The sequence below is a fragment of the Sitodiplosis mosellana genome, unplaced genomic scaffold (genome assembly GCF_009176505.1).
Source record: "Sitodiplosis mosellana isolate CC-2019 unplaced genomic scaffold, AAFC_SMos_1.0 Smas_scaffold_47, whole genome shotgun sequence".
Classification (NCBI taxonomy): domain Eukaryota; kingdom Metazoa; phylum Arthropoda; class Insecta; order Diptera; family Cecidomyiidae; genus Sitodiplosis; species Sitodiplosis mosellana.
The window spans coordinates 2,559,329-2,584,958 of record NW_022595289.1 but is presented as its reverse complement, the minus strand read 5'-3'; the positions used below and the strand labels follow the sequence as shown (position 1 = coordinate 2,584,958).

At 35.6% G+C, this 25,630-nt stretch overlaps 1 protein-coding gene and 1 long non-coding RNA gene across 5 annotated transcripts in view; one reads left to right on the top strand and one right to left on the bottom strand.

Annotated features, from left to right (window-relative positions):
* The window catches only part of LOC129569987 (UNC93-like protein), a 32,006-nt gene that overhangs the window by 2,650 nt on the left and 3,726 nt on the right, over positions 1 to 25,630 (top strand). The window contains exon 2 of one of the 4 annotated variants that reach the window (XM_055449315.1): positions 13,004 to 13,160. The gene's annotated coding sequence lies outside the window, so the exon portion shown is untranslated. Of the gene's footprint in view, positions 1 to 13,003; positions 13,161 to 18,596; positions 18,764 to 23,145; positions 23,262 to 24,577; positions 24,896 to 25,630 lie in introns of those variants that run through there. The other 3 variants (XM_055449313.1, XM_055449316.1, XM_055449314.1) reach the window with 3 other exon arrangements.
* Positions 458 to 2,248, bottom strand: LOC129569993 (uncharacterized). Its single transcript, XR_008688085.1, has 3 exons — positions 1,836 to 2,248; positions 1,573 to 1,760; positions 458 to 570 (listed from the first exon to the last, which is right to left on the bottom strand). It is a non-coding gene; the product is annotated as an uncharacterized LOC129569993 (long non-coding RNA).

The following is a 25,630-nucleotide window of genomic DNA, read 5'->3' as shown; positions in this document are numbered from 1 at the left end:
CAGAACAATCAGAATAAGTACAGGGCGACTGCTTTCTTTACAAATATAGTAATAAATATAAACAAAATATGTTGAAATCAAATGTATTTACGAAGTTGGTTTTTCCAATTAAAAAGAGTTGAATCTTTCGATTATTTCACATTTCAACATGTCCAGTCAAAAGCCCAGCACCCATAAATTCTGATACAGACTGTCCGACTGAACCATTTCGGATCAATCCCGAAAATTCTCTGTGCTACGATGGAGCAGCATATTCAAGCGTGCGCGTGATTTGGAACCATCTCTAGTCGGAGCGTGCGATGCGCTTTATGTTTTAGAAAGTTGTTTTATCTGTTTACATCAAATCTGTGTTGTTCTTCTATGTGGTCACACTACGTTGTGTGTTTTGCGTTACGCTCTTCTTTTCCTTGGACGTGTCGATACCCTAATGGTTGAATATACTGAACGGTGTCTCTGTTGGCCACTTTTAATGTTGTTAATTTAACCGAATGATTTTATTTGCGGTGTATCGTTGTCGTTGTCGTCATCGTCGTCGATAGTGCTGCGTAAAGTTTGGCGCCAGACGTTCGACTGGAAAAAAGAGAATCTCAGCAAATTCATGCGCGAGCGAATACAAATCACTCACGCTAATTATGCGAATTAATTTATTGGTCATTTCGAATTGAAAAAGTAGGTAAAGTCGTCGTATAATGTTCATACATCGTGCATTCCGATTGCACCAATTCAAAATCGGCTGATGATCGTCGCATGCATTGGATTACTCTCAGCTGAGCAAAACGCACCATGTTCGAACGAGTAACACACCACGCATACCGACCGATGCATAAAACATTCAGGATTTGTATAAAACGCGACCAATTAATTTTCCATTCAGATTCATAAAATTCAACGTGCAACAGCATGAGGCTCTCTGTACTTGCCCATTTGCGTACACACACTCAGTACATTGTCAGTAGTCATTCAACTGCCGCCAATTACCATTTTGCAGAATATTCAATCGGCAATAAATTGCAGTGCGTATATTATTTAGCTGTTGCGATTAAAGTTTGGCCGATGTGCCAAAACGATTCGATCGCACTGTGCGTCGTTTCAATTCCTTTTCTTGCATATGATTGCGATAAAAACACGAATGCCGTGATAAAAAAGAAGAAGAAGAAGAAGCAAACGATATGAAAAGCCACAAGCTGTGAAACGGTGGTGCGCTTTCTGATTTCAGTTACGCCTTCAAATTATTTTATTTTTATTTTAGGGTCAGGTCGTGTTCATTATTCCATGTGACACATACTTGAACCCAATTCGCAACTCAAATAAGTGCAAAAAGTATGTATTCATCATAAATCGGTTTGCATGATTGGTGTTTTGAAAGTCTATGGTCTGTTTAGAGAACTAAACCGCTAGACTCGAAGGCCTGACTGAATTTATATTGAACGTTAAATAAATCAGAATTGAGCGGTGATATTCCGAGTAAACCAAACGAATTTAGCGAAAGGCTCTCTGTTTCTAACGAAAGGATTCCATAACGGTCAGAATGTTTAATCGTAATCAATATCACATAATAACGAATAGTTATACCTGTCCCCAATGGCATGTTTCTCATGCCTTCTCTAACATGAAATGGATATGATTCGTCAAATGTCAAGTGAATCGATTCTATTGAAGTTGTTAAGAAGATTTCGCATTGAAAATCGAATGCTCTTTTTCAGAGTATCTTTCAACCTTCTTGAAATCAAAAGCATCCACCAGTGAATTGTGATCTCCACCTATTGGAAATTATGTGATACAGTTTGTTTTCTTTATTTTTGAAATGTGTAGTTTATGAAAGGCTAAATACTCACGAATGGATTATTAATGACGCAAACACACTGAAGCCGAACAATGTTGCTTATTTCTTCATCGTACAGTTTTAAAGCGAAATGATTGACATTTTGTGTCATTAGCATAAAAAAAGTAAATTTATGATCTTAGTCTGAACGAATTTAAAAACAGACACACTACCGACAAACACCGCAATGAACTCAAAATGATCGATGTATGATTTCGCATTAATTAAACGTACAAATGGCGATAATAACAAAGGAAAAAGTTGATAATTATCAAGAATTGCGTACATTTGTGGGGCAGACAAAACAGTCGATTGAAGGAAAGAAATAAAGGTGTCTATTGTAGTATTAATCATAGCAATAAAATGCTCAATCAATCTTTGATATGAAAACACACTTGAGGTAGGAAAAAACGTAATGATTTTCTGTCTTGGTCAAAGTTCATTAAATGCATTATTCTACACCTGATTTCAGCGTCGCCGCCAACGACAACAACAACGACGACGACGATTTCGGCGATTCGCTTGATTAAAAATACATTTTTATATTGTTTTAGCTTATTCTTGAAATGGATTCTATCCAGCAATCGATTTATTTGTATGCTATTGCGTCTAATCAAATAAAATATTGTAATAAAAAGTTTATCAGCACCCAAAACTCGCCCGATTCGGTATTTTCGATAGCTAATAAATCGTTTTTCAAGTTCGAAAATTGTTTTTCGATTCGTGTGACTAACAGATGTTTAATTTTAGTGTGTGTAAAAGTGGAAGATACCGCCACAATACACCGCTAACACGCAATGTAATGTCAGTCTAAATGCGGTCTACACCACGTGCCAACCTGAGATTTATTTCTAGTGTTCTTTTTTTCTCTCTCTCTCGGAAACACTGATTGCTACTCCGCTATTGAATACTGTCTTTTTAACGATTTTCCACGTTAATTCCGTTTCCATTTGTATCGTTCATTGTAAAAAGGTTTCCACATTTCCCCAATTATTTATTCATTTTTAATTTCGAGTAAATTTATCGGATACAAGTTCAAAGCCAAGCCACGTAAAAAAAATAGAGTCTTAGGTAAATGAAAGTGTACACCTGAAATGTCCTCTTCATTGATTTTCTTGGATTCCGAAAAACAACACGCGTTTTATTCTATAATCAGTTGGCGACGCTGACCATCACAACACATAAATATCTAAGCTAGGATATTCCAAATGATTTTTGTTTATATCCGTGGCTTATGTGGGTTTTTATAAGAGCCCTACAACTTTTTAGGGTGCTTAGAATTATTTTCGAATTAGATGATCCAATATTCATTTGGATGAAAATTTAAACAAAAAAAATGGTAAAACAAATAAATAATTACCATGCGGTGGTATTTTAAATAAAATGCAAACCATATCAATATAAGATGTGATAAACCGTCGCAGCTGCCTCCACAGCTTTCAATTAAACTAATCACTTTGTTTATTGTGCGTCAATTTAAAGTGAAAATATTCGTAGCTGTGAACAGTAGTCCGCATGTTGCTTTGCATTTTGCGTAGAATTGTTTGTTTGCTTTTTGTTTGGTCTAAGGTCGAGCGCCTGATTTGCAATCCGTTGAGTAAGTTCACTGCATTTGATTGAAATGCAGTAAAAATATCGGATAAATTAAAAAAAAGAGAAAAAAAACATAGTCGGCAAGGTCAACATAGACGTCATATTTGTTTTTTTTTTTAATTAAATCGATAACAGTTTTCCCGCATTTAAATTTGAATTCTGTCGCATACAAATAACATACACTCTATCTCGCGTTGCGTATGTGTCACTTATGGATTTTTTCGATTCAATGAAAAGAACAACTGGATTGATTCCAAGAATATCGAAATGATTTTGAGTCATCAAACGAGGGATTGGTGGCGTGTGACAACCTTTATAAATTTCATGAAACAAATGAAATATTCGACTTAAAATTTATAATTAAATTGTGATGTGGTGCGAATGGTCAATATGCGTTGATATAAGTTGCTTCGATGGTCGTTTTCTTTATAATTAGCTAAATACATGACAGATAAATCAATATATACTTCAAAACATTCACTCATTATTATTGTCATTTTTATTGGGAGAATCTGTTTATGCCAATAATAATTATCTTGTTCAATTCCTGAACCCCGTCCTCTTATCGACGACCATTCCTTTTTATCAACAGAAAAGATAGTACAGAGCGATTGTAACGATTTGTATTTCGCTGTAGAAAAAAAATACCGATCAACTGCTGGTCATTGGGTTTTCCTGACTTTGGCCCTTTCTCAGTTACTTATTTAAATTCCGAGGCGCTCTCTATTAAACACTCACTCACTCGATCGTGTTGTAATTTTTGAAATTTTTCTTCAATAAAATCGCCATGTTATAATGTGATCAATTGCCGAGTTACATTGTTCCATTCATACCGGTTATAAACACGTATTCGAAAATTGAAACACTGTTAATAATCTCGGGAATGAGACGATTTCAAGTGTTTTGTGTGGTGCCAAAAAGTGATTTTATTCATATATCAAATTTTATTTTCAAAGTATTTTTACAAGAGACATTCACATTAGGCTATTGACATCGAATTAAAAACCCGACAAAACACAGTTTAAAGCAGATTTGGCCATGGACTTGCTGCACAGCGACCCAGCACAGTACTTTATTCTCTTGAAATTTAATAAGCTGCGCGCGGTTTTGATTGCATTGCGTAGCGAAAAAAATACAGATGAAAGTGATTGATTAAATAATCGATTTTACGCGACTTGTTAGATATTATATTTTTCAATTGATTCAATTCGGCGGAAACATTTCAAACAAAATGTTTGTATTGGCGCTTAAATAATAATACCCAAAACCGATTCCCATTTGCGCATAAGTTTTTTTTCTCTCTTCCCAATTAATTCGTTCGTTTAAATTGAAATCGCAAGTGTTTCAAGTATTCACACATCATTTTTCTGTGTCTATTTTCAGGCAGATTCAGCCGTCGTGTTTAGATTGATTGTGTTTGCATGTGACGCGCGCGTCCATACACATCCATAACCGTTTCATTTCAGCCAAACATTTGAATAAATAATTTAGACATATCATTGGCCATTGTATTCGGCATGTAATTAAGAGAAAACAAGCCGGGCTCGATTTTATTTTGGGTGAATTTGACAATTCCACGACAATTTCATTGCGAACAATTGACATTTTTATGTTCCGAAGAAAATGAAGAAATATACGATTCGTATTGCGATAAGCTTTGGGTTTTTATTTCATGCGCAAAATCCACGCCAAAACACACACAGAACTGAAATGAAATGCTTTGCGGGAACAAATAAAGTAGATCAATGTAAATATTTGTGGTAGTGTGGCGCATCTCGAATTGACGACAATAGAGAAAACAAGCTGAAAATCCAGTTTTGTTTTGATTGATCATTATTTTTTGGTGATATGAATTCGAGAAACGACCGAATTTTGCGAATTGCTATTTCAAAGCGATTCGCGAAAATGGCCAATGGAAGAGGCATAGAGGGAAAGAGAGAAATAGAAAAATAGAGACATAGGAAGAGTGATCGCGCCGAAATACTGGGCATATTTGCATGCAAGCTTGAATCTAATGCGCATGTCAGCATACAAACAAATGTCCACGCTACCTGGTTATGGGCCAATATGCGGCCTGCACGCAAATATATACATACCGTTGTCATGTCACTCGAAACGTTTTTTTTTTTGCATTTTTATATAACGTATGTCTCTTTTATCTCGACGACGCATGTGAATGTGTGAAAATGTCCATTGAAGAAGAATGTTAAACTTGTTTCTCCAGATTATTGAATTCGACACCATCGGCGAATTTCAGTTTGACAAACGCTGACACAAAAAAGCATTGAATGTAATATTGGTTCGGCCAAACTAAAACCCAGGCAACATTTAAAGGCCGTTTCAGGTCACGTTTAACGATATCAATATTGATTTGTAGTCAAACTTCAGTAGATAAATGCCAACTAAAAAAAGAGTAAACTTTTTTTTCTCGTCACCACCACATATTGCGCTTCGCATTTTTCAAAATGATTAAGTGAATAACTGTAAATAAGAAGAAATATGGTTTTCTTCTACAAATGCACCTGCACACTCTATCTTTTCTCGGAAATAGGAACAGTAAAAATAACAACAAACACACCAAGTTTGTGAACTTATAATTTATTGAATGAAACAAAATCATTTTTTGCAAGATGTGTGTCGTCTAACCCATTCAAGGTAATCTTCGTATCATATGCAAACGACAACAATGACCAGATAAAAACGGTTTGACAAAAAAATCCGTTTGCCGTTTGGAAATTGTATATTTTGATTTTGAGATCATGTGTGTGTGTGTGCTGGCAAACAATCAATTGCAATTCACACGAATCAGTCACGTACTTTTTTTCCGAGACGTTTATGATCTGATTCAAATATTCAATTTCTATTAGAAGCCATTCGACACGCTTTTTATTCACTCAATCAAATGCAAACGAAATGCAATACAAAAAATTAACTGAAAAAATCCGCCATTTACTTTAGTAATTTATTTCGACGCATGCAAACAGAACGATTATTTTGTTGTCATTGATAAAATTGATTTGTCTAGCAATATTGTTGTTAGCGATTGCCCGCATCGATTGAATCTCGCGGTTCGGCTCAATTAACGAAAATTCGAATTTCCAGAGATAACACATTTTTGTTGTTGCTGTTGCTCAAATCGGGTTTCACTCGCGACTCACATTTAAATTAACAATTTGTCAAGAACATTGCCAAGTGGCCGTATTCACAACTCGGCTATAAATATGCACGTGCGCCGTTCCAAAAACGGTCATAAATTCTAAATTTTATACCGTTCGTCTTCAAATTCGATCAAATGCGAAATTCAATCAATGGAATCCAGACAATTAGGCATTCCCATTATCATGGCAAAATTCATGAAAAACCATATGACTGAAAACAATTTAATTGCCTGTTTTTAAACGAAGTAAACAAGTATGTCGCATTGGCACATTCCTTGTCGCTGGAAATTCGCCTCAACACCACATCAAATTTAAAATAATGAATATAAATTTTCGTCGAATAATTTGCATTTTTTGAGTTTCTACCAAATGAATTCGGACGAAAAATGGTATGAAATTGCACGATGATCACCGTTCGCTCCTTAAACATATATGAATATGGTGATTTCAAGTCACAACAAAGAATTTATTGAGGAAAAACTCCGGTTGTGCAATTCCATAAAAAATTTCCAAATAAAATGAACGACACGAGAAAAAAAAAAATAAGTTTGAATAAACTGATAGCTGAGGTGACATTTGGTAATATGCATTTGCATTTAGAGAGATGAGTAATAAACACAGAACAAATAGTTAATGACTCAATACCACAGCAAAACTTAACTGAAAAAAGCGTCGTTGTTCAATTGAAGCATTTGAATTGAATAACAGTCAACGCAACCAATTTTTTTTTCTTCTTATTTCGGTAAATTTGAATGATGTACGTTCCAAAAATTGTTCATTTTGAGCACAGATGATGAATTTTTTAGTAGTCTTAGTTCTACTTGTTTGGATGCTATTCGCCGCAGTCAATGATAATAGCAATAACAATAACAATTAATTATATGTTTTAAATTCAGTTTCTTTGCATATATCTGCTTTTAACTAGAATTACTTGTAGAACACAGAACCAATAATCATAGACAGTACAGTAGTCGAGCAGCCTCGGTGTCAATGGAACGTTAATTTTTTGTGTTCTTTCTACAGAATACACAATGTTCTGTCGGCAGTCGAGCATTTGAATCCTCATATTTTTATTCAACCAATAAATTCATTAATACATCGATCGCGTTATGAGTTGTTTCACTCTCGGGCCTTAGTTCTATTTTCATTCAGCTGCTATAAAAAAAAACTAGCAATCCCAAGTAAATTGAATCATGGGGATACTCCGAAGAAATTTTTCTTTAAAAAAGATCACGTGCTTCGTGTATCATGTAAATACAAGACGCTGCCTAAGTTTATTGAAACGTGTGAAATAGTGTCGACTCAATCGAAGGCAAAGACGAAAACAGCGCAAAACAACACTTAATTAATCAAACATCGATTCGGAATGCGTAAATAGCTGACAATTGAGTCATCGAACATGTTGCAATACATAAATCATATTGAACTTTCTTCTTGAACTGCATTCACATGGCATTGGTGAGAGGGAGAGAGAGACACAATCAAAAAAACTGTTTCAAACACATGTTTGTGTTTATTTGTATGACGCGCGATTAAGCAAAATGTCCTTCAACTTTTTTTCAATTGATTGCAAAATTATTACACCCGCTAAATTGTAATTTCGATTCCAATCAGCTGTGTTTATGAACGCTTGACGTCGCCTTAGAAGCGGCGATGAGGAAAGAAACCCGTTGACGCCTCAAACCAACCATAACAAAAATAAAATCACCAAAAAAACGAAGAAACAAACAACGGCGACAAAATTCACCAATTCGGGATTGGTCAGCTGTCGTTGCTTCTTTCTGCGTTACTACATTTTAGCCATATATATTTTACTATTCAAATTTATTTCTCTGTGTCATTGCTAACTTGCTTCATACAAAGAAATTTTTCTGAACATCGAAAGTATTGCACGCAAAGAGGCGCGGCGGAATGGGGAAAAGAATCGCATGGAGAAACAATTGAAAATATTTAGCATTATCAAGAAAAAACGTACAACAACGCCTTAGAGGTGTAAAGAGGAACAAAAGAGAAGGAAAGACGTTAAAATTGCTCACCGTTGGTTGGACTTTGATGAAATTACTACACACACTTTGTTGTTGTTGTCGCTGTTGTTGCACATCGCATTTCGCTAGAGTCGTCTCATTTTTTCTGTTTGTAAATATTTCACCGATTATTTGTGTCAACTTCGAAATACTGCTGTGCTTTGGTATTTCGCTTTTGTATACGTCTCTCTGAAAGCGAGCCATAAAAGTTTTACGCACTAAAAACGTGAGCTCGCAAAATATACACGCGAACGAAAAATATGTTGAATGCTGGCTCCATACCGATCGATTTCCTTTTGTCGTTGCATGCGTCAAACAAACATGATGCGAATGGACCGATTTCGCTATCATTTTATGAAAACAAATAGATAAACCACCGAATGACAACTACAAAGAAACGTGCAAAAATACGATATAAAGCGGACATTCTCGTATGCAAAAAAAAAACTGTTCACACCTTACGCAAATCTAAACACCGATTTCTATGCAAATTTTAAGACCATATAAATATTTTTGCTCTGATTTCTTTTACGGATCTACGCTGTTTAGATAAAATTCCATAGCACTGAATCGTTGCGAATGCGGTGCTGTGGGATAGTTAGCCATGTTACAGATTTATCACATTCATTCAAGCGTTTGTGTGATTACGCTAATTGAAATTCATCACATGGTTTCAAATTGGTTTTATTATTGTTATTTCGATTTGGGTTTAGTGAGGTGGACGGTAGGTGTTTGGGATCAATTAGCCGTTAAAATTGTACCAGTAGACTCGAACGGCACTCAAAAACCTGTATTTTAATCAAACAACCATTGCGAATATTCGGTACGAAATGTGCCAATTCACTGAGGCTCCTCCAATCAAAATTTCTCTGCTTTTTTCTCATTCATTTGGCCAGCTCATTGGTTGCCACCTGATGCACAGCGGAACCATTCAATTAAATTGCTGATAATTAGCAAATAGTGTCACGAAAGTAATATGCATTCACGTTTTAGAACGGAGATAATTGAAATAATTTATCGAATACAGATGTTAATACACTTCTAAAATGCCGCCAGTCAAAATACAAGAATTAACCAATTAATAGCGGATAAATGTTCAACGTGATAATTCATGGCAATAATTTATTTCCAACACTCTAATTCAATAATACGATTAAAAATTGATCATTTTTTCTGCATATGCGTGCAGTAAACCATAACATTTGATCGCATTGATTCGATTTCATAAATATTTGCTCGAACAACAAACTCTTTTTTGCATTATGAAAGACGAGTGATGATTGATGTTTATTTTTTGTGAAAGCGTTCGTTATCATTGAAACATCAAAAAACATGGGTATGATTACATGACCACAGAAATTTCTTTAATACCTTGAAATCCATGGTAAAAATTTATCGAGCGCGAAAATAGTATTTGGAATTGGTCATAGAATCAAATATCTGAATGATGATTTCAAATGTTTGGCAACTAATTCGTTCGGCCGTCGCTGTGCTGCTTTTCGGATTCATCAAAAATGAATAAGTACCGGAATCGCCGCTTTGTACAATACAATGATTAGCGAGATTCAAGTTGGAGTTGTTAATCGAATAGAGTTGAGATTTGAAAGTAGTGAAAAGGTCCGAAAATAATACGCACAGTCTATTTTTTGTCGGAATTGAAAATAAAAATCCAATCAAAATATCATATATCCACAAATGCCGAAACTCGTTTGCAAATATTATAATAATTGAATGAAATCGTCAGACAAAAGATGTCACCACTCTTGCGCTTCATAATAGCTAATAATAAAAGTGGTTATGTTTAGATGCGCTTCGAATATCACAACGAAAACATGTATCGAATCGAATGGTGTGTTCAGTGATCTTTTTTCCATTTACATGCTGCCGATTGACGAATATGATATCCGTTGTACAAATGAATTCGAATCAAAGTGGGAGAAAGAGGAAATGTATGCGCAAAAATGTTGATTATACTGGAAATAAATCCACGATCGAGTAGGACTGTTAAAAATATACAAGAACGTGCCCAAAATAAAACCGTTGAAACAGAACCCAAACAGAGCTTATCACTACTCTCATTCATTGTGTTTTATTGATGATGATGGAAAAGTTTACGACGATATAATTCATTTGCTCTCTAGAATGCTTTAAAATAGCATTCTTAGAAATGACATGACGACTTAAAGTCAATCGAATAATTTATTTTCGCGCGAAGATTTATTCTTCACTTGAATGTCAGCGGCAATAAAGACTGAAAATAAAGCGTTGAATCAACAGCAACAATTCAGCAGCCATCGAAATAATTACTATTTTACCGAAACAGATGAATGTTTGCGCTTTTGTTTACTTGCTTGCTTCATTGTTTCCAATGTTAGTCATATGTATCATGTTATCCATGCGCGAGTTATTGATGAGTTTGTTGTACGATATAGCGAATGTGAGACATTTTGTTGACAAAGAAAGAAAAAAAAGATGTTTATTGACTGACATTGGATGCTCTGTGCACTCATTTTACCGGTGTGTATGCGACATCGACCGATTGGTCGATCGCTCGATTGACACAAGAGACTCACTGGAGATGGCGATTGATTTCGTAATCAAGCGATTTCGTTCAGTACACTCATCAAATCGATGGAATGCGCAAAATTTATTTCCTATTCTGCCATTTATTTACCTCAGAATATTTTTGTGCGAACACTTTTTCAAGTCTATTTAAATGCAAACAATTTGCGTTTGTATTTTTCACACACAATCATTTTTTCTTCGCTCACTCGCTTCATTTCAATTGCGTATTGTACAGCACAAATAAATAAATATTTATGAGAGGAAGAATCAAGCGGACGGAAAAAGATAAGGCTACAATTTACAGTAACAATAAACTTCGATCAAATTAAAGTGGAAAAAAGAGCTGTGGAAAATATTGTTTTTGCTCGATATATATTCATAAATTTTTTTCCCCATTTCGTTGCTCCCGCTGAAAAAGCGCAAACACTTGCATTTATCCACTCATAAAAACAAAACCAAAGTCCGAACACAACGACTATGAATCGATTCAGTGTTGTTGTGGCGGCTACGTAATAACTGGTGTGAACAGTTGTGCAATAATTACAATTCGAAATTCACGGTCAATATCATATCGAGAGCGTGCGTTTTTGTTTGTGTTGTGAATTTTCCCCGATTTTATTTTCTCATGCACATATACACAAGCACACCGACTCGGGCGACGGAGCCGTCTAATCACTTTGCATCGAGATCGCAATCAATTTAATTTGTTTGCAAATACATTTGGCTCGTTGATTCTAGTCTTATGGTTTTCCATCAAAACACCCGACAAAATTACACAAAAGACTTGCCGCTTGCAGTTGCATCTCCGTCGCAGAGAAGAAAAAACAAACAAATAAACAAAATAGCACACAAAACACTTTATCTTCATTTGTTGGTCAATTTCCGGTTTGTGACTTATTTGAAATATTGCAAACGATAAAGACCTGCCACAGAGGCAAGAAATCAACATTTCTACTAATTGGCACAACGCGAAAACCAATCACAAAAACGTGCTTTTATTCAATTAAAACTATGTACACACAAAAAATCCACCAATTTAATAAATAGAACCCAAAAATATTTTTGTGTTTGGTCATTCTAGGTCTAATTACGTTGCGACATCGTAACAATTAAAAACATGCCATTCAATCACCATCAAAACGTGACCAATGTCATATTAGCCTTTTCAGTATACACACACAAAAGTTCCTTCACTCTTTTTTCGTGTGTGTCTCTCTTCCTCTATCTCTTTCCCACCCTGTGTGCATGGTCGGTATTCCTTTTTTTTGTCCACATTTTGTCCCTGTCTTTATCTCTCCAATGGCCAAAATAATTTATTAAATAAATCAATTCGGTATTGTTGAGCACGCGTTTCGATTCAATCGAAAGGACTTTCCTCAAAAAATTGTCATGTGCTACCAGAAATAGATCCAGATTATTTAAGTCAGATGATTGTCAATATTTGTATTTAAATGCCGTCGCTAGAACATTTATATTCATTAACTGCCACGATCTTCTATTTCACTTGTAGCGTTGAGCATTCAATTGTGCATGTCGTGTGCCTCAAAGTCGATATCATAGTCGCGATAGTACAAAAGCAATGCATAGCGTACGAAAAAAAAATTGTACATTATCAACAAACAATAGTTTGTAATTAATGAATTGCAAATTATAATTAATCAAATTCGTTGGATTTGCACGAAGCCGCTGATGAATTGTACTTTTGTACTGTATAATTGTGATTTTGTTTTAACTCCATTCTTTCCAGAATTTATTTTCATCGAAGTAGAAAAAAAAACAAACAAACAAATCTGATTTTTTTCATTTTTCCTTTTTTCTCTCTCTGTTTCTCTCTATTTTAGATCTGAACGAGAAATTTTGTTGTTGTTGATGTTGAAAATTTGTGTGCAGCTGCTTTCGAGAGGCATCGCTCAAGTGCATTTTTAAATTGTTGATTCGGTGCGAGTTACATATATAAATATATTTTTAAAAAAACGTGTTAGCAATTCCCATAAATTGGTAAGTAAATGATCTCTCATTACAAAGAGCAGCGCAAGTTCGAATAAAATCGTTGGTCCAATTGAAATTTGTTCAAATTACGTGTGATTATATGGTCGGAATTCGTTGCGAACCGAATTGATTTGCGTTGATTTCATGCCATAACATTCGAATGACATCTAATACCGTTTAATTTCACACGAAGTGCCACTCAAACGCTGCTGTCTAGGGAACATTTGTATCCCTCGCTCTGCCCACAATTTGACGTAATATCCTCATTTCAATACAGAAAAAGTCGCAACAACTCATGTATTGAACATTCTTTTTTCATTCATATCGAACCAAACAAAAAACGAGACAAATTCCGGTGATTCGGATTGACTTTGACAGTTTTCGGTTGATTTTGTCGTTACAGTCGAAACTACAATGAAAAATACAATTTTAGCTTGTCGATTCGCTCCGCAATATAAGCTGCAGCTTTAAACTTTATTATCTGGTTAAAGGGAACCCATTAGAAATAATTATATACATTTGATTTTGACTCTGAATTTTGTTTCGAACGATTTTTGTGTTTTGTGATGTTCAATGTTGAGTATGATATCGCAGCATCTGGCTGGCGGTGGCGGCGGCGCGTTTGTGTGAATCAACAGAATTACAAATGAAATAAAAAAAGAATTGCGGTATTAACTATGTTACTCTTTGAATGAAAATGATGTACACACAATAGAATCGCTCGTTTTTTTCTCTTCTATAATGATTTTGGAGTTTTTTTTTCACTGACCACATAATGCCAAGTTGAATACTATATGCCTAGCATTTCAATTGAATATTGTTTTTTTTTTTTTCAATTGAACGATAGTTTTTTTCTCTCGAGTGTTTCAATTTTTAAACTTGTCTTCCCACTACGAAATTTCGCTGAGAATATCCAAATTAATGATATATTTTGACTTGAACTCGAATCTTTGATAAAGTTACCGTTTTCCAATGCATGCAATACACAGATGGGAGGTCTCTCCATCTCCGGAAATGTGCACAATCATCGCTTGATTCTTTTGAACATGTTTTGCTGATTGTAGCTCGTAATAAAGTTGATCTACGGATTAAATGAATAGAGGAAAAGCACACAAATAAATACATGCCATAAAAAGATTTGACAAAATCTCTTGTACACTAGACGAACATCACCACAGCACAATCAAATCACTCAGCGACTTTGTGTCGCAGACGGATTACAGACGCACATGTACAAGGGATCTGGTGACGTAAAATAGCTATAAAGTGGTTCAATGTGTCAAGAACCAACACCTTGACGAAAATCACAACATTTGCCATTCCATAAGTTCACGGAGATTCCGTTGAATGCTCAACACTTGTTCGTTCGTTCGTTCATTCGCTCAATCGCACCCATGATATTCGATTCGCAAATGTCACACACTCCAGTTAAGCCGCTACTCCATTTTAATTAAGCATATTCTTATGCATAAACATTCGATAAAGTCAATTTTGAATGAGTTGAGTACACATTCAATGAAAACGACGTGGTACGACACTTCGTGCATAATATGTAATTGTGATGACAATGTAATAAACAGAAAAAAAGACACGACGACGACACAACAATTCAATTCATATGGTAGTGCGTCGCATTCAACGAACGCAACGTGTTCGAAATGTATGCCAATAACCTCATATCGATTGAGTTCGGTTTTGTTGTTGTTGAGGAGTGAATTTAAGGCGCCACCGGGTTGAAATCATAGAACGATATGTGTAACCGTAAGTCTTCAATGTGTCCTTGGCTCTTCGGTCTCTTTTTCAGCTATCGCTGTTCTTTACCATCGATTCAAATGTTCAAAGGCTTGCGTTTCATGTATTCAACCGTTTGAGACGTATACTCTGTCACCTGGTTGGTTTCACGACCACAATACCATCCAATGATAAAATTCATTTTTGTCCGATTGAAAATAATCACATATGCCGATACGACGTACTGAAAAATCAACCATTAAAACATTGACAAATTATCATCGATAAGTTTGAATTGATTTTTATTTTCGTTTTAATGCCGTCTGTTCGTACACGGCGTCAGTGCTGTTTTACAAGTTCTTTTCTTGTTTTGTGCACACGGAAACAGTAAACTCAATTGCGTTGGATATTGTTTGTGTTTTTTTTTCGTTGTTGTTGTCACAATCAATAATAAGTATTCGAAACAGTTCCCAAAGTTGACGCAAAAACACTGAATTCAAATATTAATTTTCGATCGAAAAGAAACAACAAAATTACGAATTAAGTTATAGTAAACGATAAAACTGTTTATTGCCGCATTATTTAAGGTGATATCATTCGGATTATCAATGCCATTTGCATATTGTAGCGTGTGTAGTGCAGCGTATGATACGCACAATTTGGGCGCACAAAGTTCGATTAAACGCACGGTCACATCAAATGCTCGGGGCTGCACAGCTAATTTCGATTTGCATTTTGTCCAAAATGGAATTGATCAAAACACACACACACAGCCGCACTGAATGCTGCCTATTAATTACGGTGATTGATTGCGCAAATCATCGCCATTTCCACTCGGTAAAGCTCAACATTTTGGCACCTGAGATGAATTCCGAACACATTCAAAAGAAACAATACATGACAAGAAACAGAAATATAACAGAAACATTTTATGTTGATCACGCGTGATGCGAAGTTATTGGCAACAAAAACTGTTCTTGAATGATGGACACACGTCTGGAATGAATAATGGCGCCATTTGCTATTTTGAACGCATGCCTGTGCTGCTGTTTTGCTGTTTACTATGCAATTTCGCAACAAAATTTTCAGCATAGTGATAAGCGATGATTTCGGAATAGAGAGAGAGATTGATGTGTGTTGTGCGCAGGAAACAAATGCAAGGAAGCATTCATTACGTCAATTGCAATCCGGAAGACAATTTTACCATAGTAATTTATTCTCATATTTTGACATGATAGTTAAACTACGATGTCATTTGAATTGAAGATGTGTTTTTCGTCCCTATTTTTATTGTCAAACAGGAAAAAAAACGATTTAGGAAAAAAAAACGGAAAAACCGAAATCAAAATGAGTTCCACCGAAATTAATCTCGTCGATGTGCAAAACGGATAAATGAACGCCTATTTAACATTATTTAAGTAAAAAAAACCTTCAAAGGCAATGCACAAATCGAATGGAGGTTTCTTTCACGACAAAATCGCAACGCGCCCAAAACAAGCCGACATTTAGCAACTTTGTGTTTGTGTCAAGTTCAGTCAATATCATGGCAGCGATAACTTACACTTTTATCATCGTTTTCATCGTCTGCGAGTTTTCGGTCTTCTGTTGTGTATACGATTGAGTTCGATATCTCTCTGTCGTGTCTCCTTTCCTATGCCAAGTGATAATCAATATTCGCGCATTTTGAATGGTAGAATTTGTATTCAAACAAAAAATGTATACATTTAAAAGTTTATTTTTGTGAATATTTTATGGGTCTCGTATGTGTGGAACAAAAAGCGAAACGATATTTCAAAAACTGACGCAAAAATCCTCGCTAAAGACGGAAGTTTCTATTTTTTTTAATTAATTGGCAAAGATTTGTATATCTAATCGAATTCATACTGACATATTCGCAAAACCGATAGGTTTATTGAACCTTTTCAATTTTGAACACTCAATGCTGGTTTCATGCGGTGTGAATACATCTAATTGAGCAAAAGTGAAACGATTTCGTTCGCTTATATAACATCAATTAAATGCGATAAAAATTATTCTATGCGCCACATTTGGCTCGTGCACAGCAAAATAAAAACGTCACTTGGAGAACACAGCAACAATCATATATGCATCCCGCTGTTGGATCGCATTATTCTGCATGAACTCGACATGCAACAACATCGACAAAAAAAATCAGACGACACGACGAGAACATTATTGGGTACAAAGTTCCATTCGCCGTTCACTGAGGCGTTTTTCTTTTTGTTTCTTTTTCTTTTCTCATATGGAAATTGTCGCATAAACCGAAGCCATTGCGCCTTTATCGTTCGCCACAATGTGTGCACAATTTACATAGAAATGTAAACACATCGCACGATCATATGTTCGTAACCAGTTTTGTTTTTGTGCGGCAATTGTGGCTAGTGCTTCGCGCTTTGTCGTCACTGACACTCACTGGCCGCTCGCATAGCCTGTGCTGCAATTGCATAGTTACTTTTAACGTAACATGATTTTTTGCTGTTTTCGATACGCATTCACTCGCAGTCACGATCAAGTTTTTCATCGGTCTTCTTTTATCCGGTTGTAACCGGCTCGTCATGAAACTCTACCGCAATCGCAATCGATTCGAGATTTGATTCAAATAAATCAATTTTTGATTCGATAACAAAGTGTTAATGCAAAAATAGTTCTGCAAGAAAACGAGCTCAACACTTCAGATATATAACGTTTGTATTGATGAAATTCACCTTGAAGCTGTTTTTTTATGTTAATTCCTGGAAGATAGATAGAAAAATATATGATTTAATTATCGTTACTTTTCGGGTTATTTAAGACAATATATGAGCACATAAGTGACACAAGTCATCACCTGATGATTTCACATCAGCCAGGGTATCAAGAAAAATGAAGAGAAAAACATGCGGTTGAACACATTTCAAGAGATTTTGTTGTTGCCCATCATAAAAGGCACGCAATGGTAGACATGATACACGCCAATATAACGATTGAACTCGAGAATTAAAACGTGAAATGTGGCCCAAAAGAGAAAGAGCATTCTAATTATAATAAAAAATACATTGACAAGGTCGTTTGGTTTGATTGGCTGGTGCGTACGGTGATCGCGTTCAAGTTGGCGCTTTATTTGTTAATCTCATCGTTTATGTCGAATTAACGGATCGACGAAGGCAGTGACTTAACAGTGTCTATCTGCATCAAGTAGGATGACAGTCAAATTTAAGATAAAATCCCCTTCCATTCACACATTTTCGGCAACGGCATCGGCACCGATCATAAATGTGTGTTGTGTTTTGAGAAAAAAGAAGAAAAAAAAACTTTGCACACCGTCCCAACATGTTTAGGAAGCAATAAATGGGTGAAAGGTCACCCACATTCAGGCCAACGAGTGTTCAGTTGCATTAGTCTATTGTGTGACTGTTCAGAGTCAATTTTATTTCGGCAATTGACATCGTAAAACAGTATTACTGCATGCGCAGAAAGGTACAAAGGTTTGTCGTTGTTCGCCCATGAATTGCTTACATAAACGAGTGTGTTTGTGTTATCAATAAATTTCCAGTTAACTCAAAACAAACCAATGGAAATTTTTTCTTCTTGCTTTTCAGCTCATGCTCGGATATAATCTCTTTGTTTGTTGACTCGTTTTTTTTGTTCATTCTCCGAATACTGTTTTATGTCTTTCTTTCTTTTTTTCTTCGGTTGTTTGATTTATAAGCCTCCGATATTTTCACATTGAGTTGTTGTTTACTACAAATGTGTGGGACATGAACCGAACGCATGGCACGCAGTAGAGAAAAGGCAGCAAACTGTGAAACAATAATCATCATTTCAATGACCATCTCTCTTGAAAATTTGCGCCCCATTGAATTCTAGACAAAATTTGCAAGGTATGTTGAACTGTCCAAACTCTCTAATGGTAAAAGTGTGCAAAATTCAAACATCACTCGTTTTTGATTGATAACCACGAGGGAAGTGTAGAGAGTGCAAAATTCCATTGGCCGTAGTTTTTTTGTTGTTGTTGTTGTTGGTATTTTTTTGCGAATTCAAAAGTACGCCATGGAAGGTGAATAGCAGAAAAAATGTAAACAATCATGAAAATTTCCAGTTGGTCATTGTGCTACTTTGCTTTGCTTTGCTTTGCTTCATATTGATAGTGACAAAAACACCAAATCTGAGTTACCGATGCTTTAATCGGATGATATGACCTGCGACTATGGCATACTTGGCAGTTTTGTGCGCCGTTCACGTCAATAATCAACTCGATTCCGTTGAACTTAATCCGAATCGGATTAAAATGCAAAAACTAGTTCGGAAACAAAAAGGACCCACAAAAAAAAGCGGTTTAGGATAGTCCATCAAAACTGACACCATCGGAATGTTTTTTTTTCTGGTGTGAATAAAAAGTGGTGGTGGCTCATCATTTTATCCACTATATATCATCTCCGGTTGAAATGTATGAACGCTAATTAGCTACACAGTTTGCCATTTATTCTAGTGAATCAAAGTTAATGAGTGCGCATTTTTCGGTCACTGGATTAAAGTGTCTCCGCATTGCATCTCTGCTCGAACAATTATTGGGTAACAGCTTGGTTATATGATTTTTTTTAGACAATCAAAACGGAACTGGAGGTGTTTGTCTATGAAAGAGACAGTTTTTTTTTAAAGTCACTTGACTGCTTTTGAATGCAACAAAGCATGTTTATTTTGATTTTGCAACTCAATTAATCATAATCATTCTGGAAACAGATTTTTTTATTATCTGTTTTATCACCACTTGAAATGGAGTCACAATTTTTTTTATCACAACACAAAGCCGAAATCTTATCAGAAACCGTTTGAAAATAAAAATTTAAGGGAAAAAACAGCACGACTGAATAAAGCAATCTTTTACTACTCCTGTTGCACTCTCTCAATCTCTCTCTCTCTCTCTCTCTCTCTCTCTCTCTCTCTCTTTCTCTCTCCCTCTCTCTCTCTCTTTAAGAGCGCAGAACATTTAAAGAGACAATTAATGCAGTGTTTTGCACTTTCGATTGTAACGATTTTCCAAGTAACATTGGACTGAACCATTTAAACTCCGAAATTATGCCCAAAAGTCAGAGTTCGAGCGTGTTCTTTTCTACGCACACATAGACACAAAAAATATAAATACGGCTTGAATAAATGTCAATGTAATGTACTATAACTGAATGTGCCGAGTCATACGCTCCTTTTGTGTGCCAATTGTTTAACGTTAAAAATATTTTCCATACACACATTGTCACTAAGACTTCAAATGACCTGCTTTTCGAACAATAACAGATAAAAAGCCATGAAATCATTACACAAAATCACTGATGAACCCTGGTATCGACACTCTTCAACGCCAATTACAGAGTGTTTCTTTTTTTAACCTTCTGCTGAAGTGAAAAATGAAACGTTACAATAAAAACCAACAAACACCCATTGTTGAATTCTCAGTTGAAAATATTTCATGATGTAAGACGAGAGCCAAAGAATTTCGCTTATTTAATTAAGACAACTTTTCAATACGATTTTCAAGATGTTTTCTGATAAGTGTTGCGTATGGTAATCGCATTGAATCGGAATGTAACAAAATAAATCATTCCATTTATTCATATCATTCCCGTAATGAGCAATGGGTTTTTACACGTTTTTGCGATCATATTTCATGCGCCGAGCAGATCATTGTCTCGAAAGAAGATTAATTTTACATTGCATCACATAATAGCCTTTCTCGATATCAACAAGTACAGAACACTTCGGCGTATTCTGTTGATTTAAGTCGCTTTTAGCAAGTACCGAAACACTCCAATGATCGGTGGGTATCTCCCTCTATCTTTTTCGTCTGTATTCATGGTGGAATGAATAGAATTCAAATTTACGATAATGACGACAATCGCGAAAGCAAATCGAAAGAAATTTGGAGGTCAAATATGCTCTGCATGAAATACAAATCGATCAGCCAGCCAAAATAGTTCGTATCAATTCAGTGAAACGGGAATGTGAAACAAACTTGCTGTAAGAGCTTCTCAAAGCGCAATCCTAAGCAAGGAAGCTGTCAAATGCCTGATTCGGATTGGCTGGCCGATCTATCGTGCAAGCTCTTACTTAAGTGGCATGTGATTGATAGCAGAAAAAGTGCTTTTAATTTAAAGTGTTGTGTTTTTTTCCTCCTCCTTCTTCTTCTTCTTCTTCTTCTTGCCATCTCGATTCGCTCTGGCTGTAACCTTCTTGTGTGTGAGACAAAGCGATCAACAAAAAAATATGTTTTAAATTGCGCAGCCGAATTTCAATTAGTTCGAGATGCTGTATGCCAAAAGAGATATGTTCAATTGATCGGAATAGAAGGAGTTTTGAGATACATCTCTTTCGGTACACTTTCAAAAGCCCATTTCAATTGGCAGTTCAGTCAAACACTCGATCGATCGATTGTGGATTCTCAGCCATTCGCTTTGTTTGTGTTGACGCTGGAAACTTTTATTTTCGTCTTTCAACGTTTGTCGCACGTGTTTGCTTTACATCTTTGTTTAAGTGTCGTATTTACCGAGTGCGCAACGACACACGGAATACAAAATAAGACGCGAGAGAGAAAAAACATCAAGTGGAAATCGATTGAAGCCAAAACTAAAGTGTGGCAATTGGTTTGCTTAACAATTTATTTGTTCAGATTCATTTGCAATTGAGAATGAAATCAACTCGTCTATAGAACAAACGAACTGGTTTTTTTGTGTTCTTTTACCAAAGCGTACATGTTCTTACATTCTTTCCTCATGCGCCTTTACTCTTACGTTTTTCATCATTAAATTGAACCGTACATTGTTTTGCGCATATATATAACAACAATCATATCGATTACCTGGATATCATATTATGCTGGTGCTATAATCGAAACGAAAAGCAAGCGTGCCTGGTTTCTCTCCGTCTCTCTCTCTCTCTCTCTCTCTCTCTCTCAAATTCTAGCGTTCTTACATTCCGATAATAAATTAACAACGAGAGACAATCACGCAACTGCTGAAAACATGAATTTAATGACGAAACAATATTTAATTGTCCATCAGATTCATTTGCATTCATTCCGTTCACAGCATACAATTGCCTGTTATTCGTTTTATGTTCGTTGGAAAAATGCGAACTATTCGACGATTTTGATACAGATCATTTTTGATCATGACATTCGCTCTCTAGAAAAAGTTTTGAACAACTGGCGGTTTTTTGTTTTTGTTTTAATTGAATGTTTTTTTTCGTATGGTTATTTGGTCTAAATGTTAAACATCGAAATATCAAAAAAGAATTTGGTCCGTGCTAAACGAGCAAAAAAAGTACACTCGTGACGAAACCGGAAGATGTGCAAACTGCATGAATGCACATGTTGGTATTTGTTCGAACCTACCCTAAGTTACACGTGACATTCATATGCAAGCGATATCATCTGCGATTTCTTGGAAACGCGGCAAATAATACAGAAACTATATTGAGATAATCTGTGGTTTTATAACTCTAAACAGGTCGGAATAACTCCATTAAACACATTTTTGTAACACCATCTTATGGAAACATAATTTAGGATTTGTTCAGATTTATGACCCGATCACCGCATACGAATTGTAAAGCAAAATAGTCAGGATTTTATTTCCTAATGATTTGAATAAACCGACGTAACATTCTAATGCTGTTCGACTAGTTCATTGCAGTCGATACTTTTTTTCTCTACTATCGATTGATCTAGACATAAATTTGATTGCTATTCATGATTATGACCGCGATCCTGTGGATGCTATAATGTCACATCTGTTGCCGAAAATTCATCAGCAAATTAAATGTCAAGATAGTAGCAAAAGCAGATGAAACTATTTTCATAGTATTTGTATTTGTTTCTAGAAACTATTACAGTTCCTTAGAAATTATTAATGTAGAAATTGTGGTGGTCCTCCATGAGTTCCCATTGAAATAGGGAATCCAATAAAAACCAATAAATTATCAGGACTTATTATTATTATTATTATTATTTATTACGAAGCCTACATTTATGCCAATATGTGTTCCCAGCAAGCTGGAAACATGCTGGTCAGAGACCCAATACGGCATAAATTCCGCCCATGGTGAGTCTTTTGCAAAGAGAATACAGTCAGGGGAGGGATGATATAAAAGTGAGGCTTTCATACCAGAATTGGGTCCGGAAAACCATGGTAAAACCGGCCTGATTCTGGAAAACCAGGGGAAATACAATGCCAGGACTTCTGTTGTCTTTGCCGCGAGGCTGTCAAAAGGCGTCAAAAAAGTAGTAAAACGATAATGAGATCTGCAAATGTGATTGATTGTGAGAGATACAGAAAAACGTGCGCCAGCTGATGCTTTTATCATGAATACTTCGCAATGCTCGTCTTGGTATGTTTTATTCAATTCGCTTTACATACTTGTTCTATTTGAATGAATAATAAGGTATTGAATTTTTGTCGCCAACAATAAAATAAAACATAACAAAAAACTAACCGTCTCAAAACAAGTATAGAATCATTTATTGACTGATCAAGGTTTAATGCATGGAATGTTTAATACTGTCAACCGTTAAAGTTAGTGTTTTTCAACGAATTGAACCAATTCACATCTTTATTCTCTTTCTTTTTTCGTTTGAATAACTGAATAATTGCCTAAAGTTTTTTATTATCTGAAAATAAATTCATATCACTATTATTGCCGTTCACTAAGCGGCCAAGATCTAATGCACCTGAACTCTCTCATTCTCGCTATGGAACCCAATTTTTCTGTGTATATTTTTAGTTATGATATGATTAAAACGGGTTTCTAAACGTCTCATGTTATGCATATTCCAAGCTCTTGAGTTTTTGTCGCATGCAAGTTTGGCTGTGTTTGGACTTTGGCGGTTCAGGTATAGCATAGTGTTCATTCGGCGAAAGAGAGAAAAAAACGAAAAGATAAGAATGAACGTTACCATGAATCTGTAAAATTGAACAACATTCCATTTCATAATTTATTGGAGCATTGTTCAAATGACGTCCATGAAAATGGTTCTCATTCTCGTGTTACTAGGATCCATCTGCGTCACATACGCGCGCACTTCTTTCATTTCCAATCGCCATCGAACCATGCAGCTTGTGCTTTATAATAATTCACCCGACCGATAATATACATCAGACGTATTGTCGGTTTGAACTCAATGTTTGTGTATGACAAGCTTTGTTATTATTTAAGCATACCGGCGATAATATTTGGGCATATGCGAGACTTTTTTCGCTGTTTGATTGTGGAGAAGAGTTTGAAACCAAATGGTGTCGCGTAGAAATGCAGATAGATTCGAGTTGAATACGAATTATGACCATCCCCTCTTTAATGATATGGTTTGAAAGAGTTGTTTAAAGAACAATTGGAACATTTTTTTCGGATGATAAAGACCGCCATCAGGAAGAGTCACCCAAAAAATGTGATGTCAACCGCAAATTGATCCAATTAAATAGCTAAAATTGTTGGAAAAAATACGATCAATCATTTCATCAGGCAATTTCAAGTGAATTCCCGTGGCAAAAATGGTTGAAAAAAAAACATGTATATAATTGTATATTGGTAATGGCAATCGTACTGAGCAGGTCGTTTAAAATAATGAACCTTGACCATCATAACACGTCTGTCTAGAGATTACTACTTGCATATTACCTCTTGAATAGCATCGTCGATACAGTCAGATCATTGTCGACTGTGCGACCGTACACATCGCACATAACAAAAACACTCTCCGAAATTCACAGTCACTTGCAATACATCTTCCAGGGGCGCAAAACATACAACAACAATGACAGAATAACAAAAAAAATCACACACTAGACACATATAAATGTAAAATGTTCAGTTTCATTTGTTATTGTGAACTGATAAAGTTTTGTGAACGTGCATTGAATAGTTTATGAAAAAAAAGACGAAAAAGACATAGCGAAATTCGAAAGCTCGTGAGCAGGAACGCTTTTATTTTGGAATTCGGAAAAAGAAGCGAATAAAATTTGGAATTAGTAAGCAAAAATATTGAAATGAAAAATTTGTGCACAATTTGAAGAATCTTTAATTATTCGTGATAACTCAATAATTGTAGTTCGCACGATATTCACCAACACTCAGCCATTTCGCTGATTGAAAATTCAATGATTTTCTCAATTCATTCTTTATAGTCGCGGTGCGTGCTTATTTCAGAAGAATTCTATTGGCGAAACAGCAACGAACAGAGAAAAAAACAATATTTCATTTTCCATATTTTCAATAAGGTTTTTTGTTGATTAATTTTGACTCGTTCATACTTTATAGTGGCCATAATCTGTGTTGCATCTATTGATGTGAATTTTCAAAGCGAATTACTCAACAAAATGAATTGAAAACTTGAATATTCGTTGATTTCCTGCTATCACACTGAAATCCCACCAGCCGTAGCTACTTATAGCGAACTCACTGGTAGTCGTATACCGCAAAGATGGGCTACTACAAAAAAAGCAACAACAAGTAAATAGCACAAGTGCATCGCGGTTTTAATTGTTATCTCCAATTTTACGATAGAATCGTATTGGGGTATAAGAGCGCAACACTTTCCGAAGTATCGAAAACCGAATAAAAAACGCTGTTGTTATAGTAATAACACATATCGGAACAAAAACATTTAACAGGCAAACTTTATTTTATCTAGTGCTGGTTTTTTGCACAGCATCGAGTGAGAGAGAGAGAGAGAGAGAGAGAGAGAGAGAGAGAGAGAGAGAGAG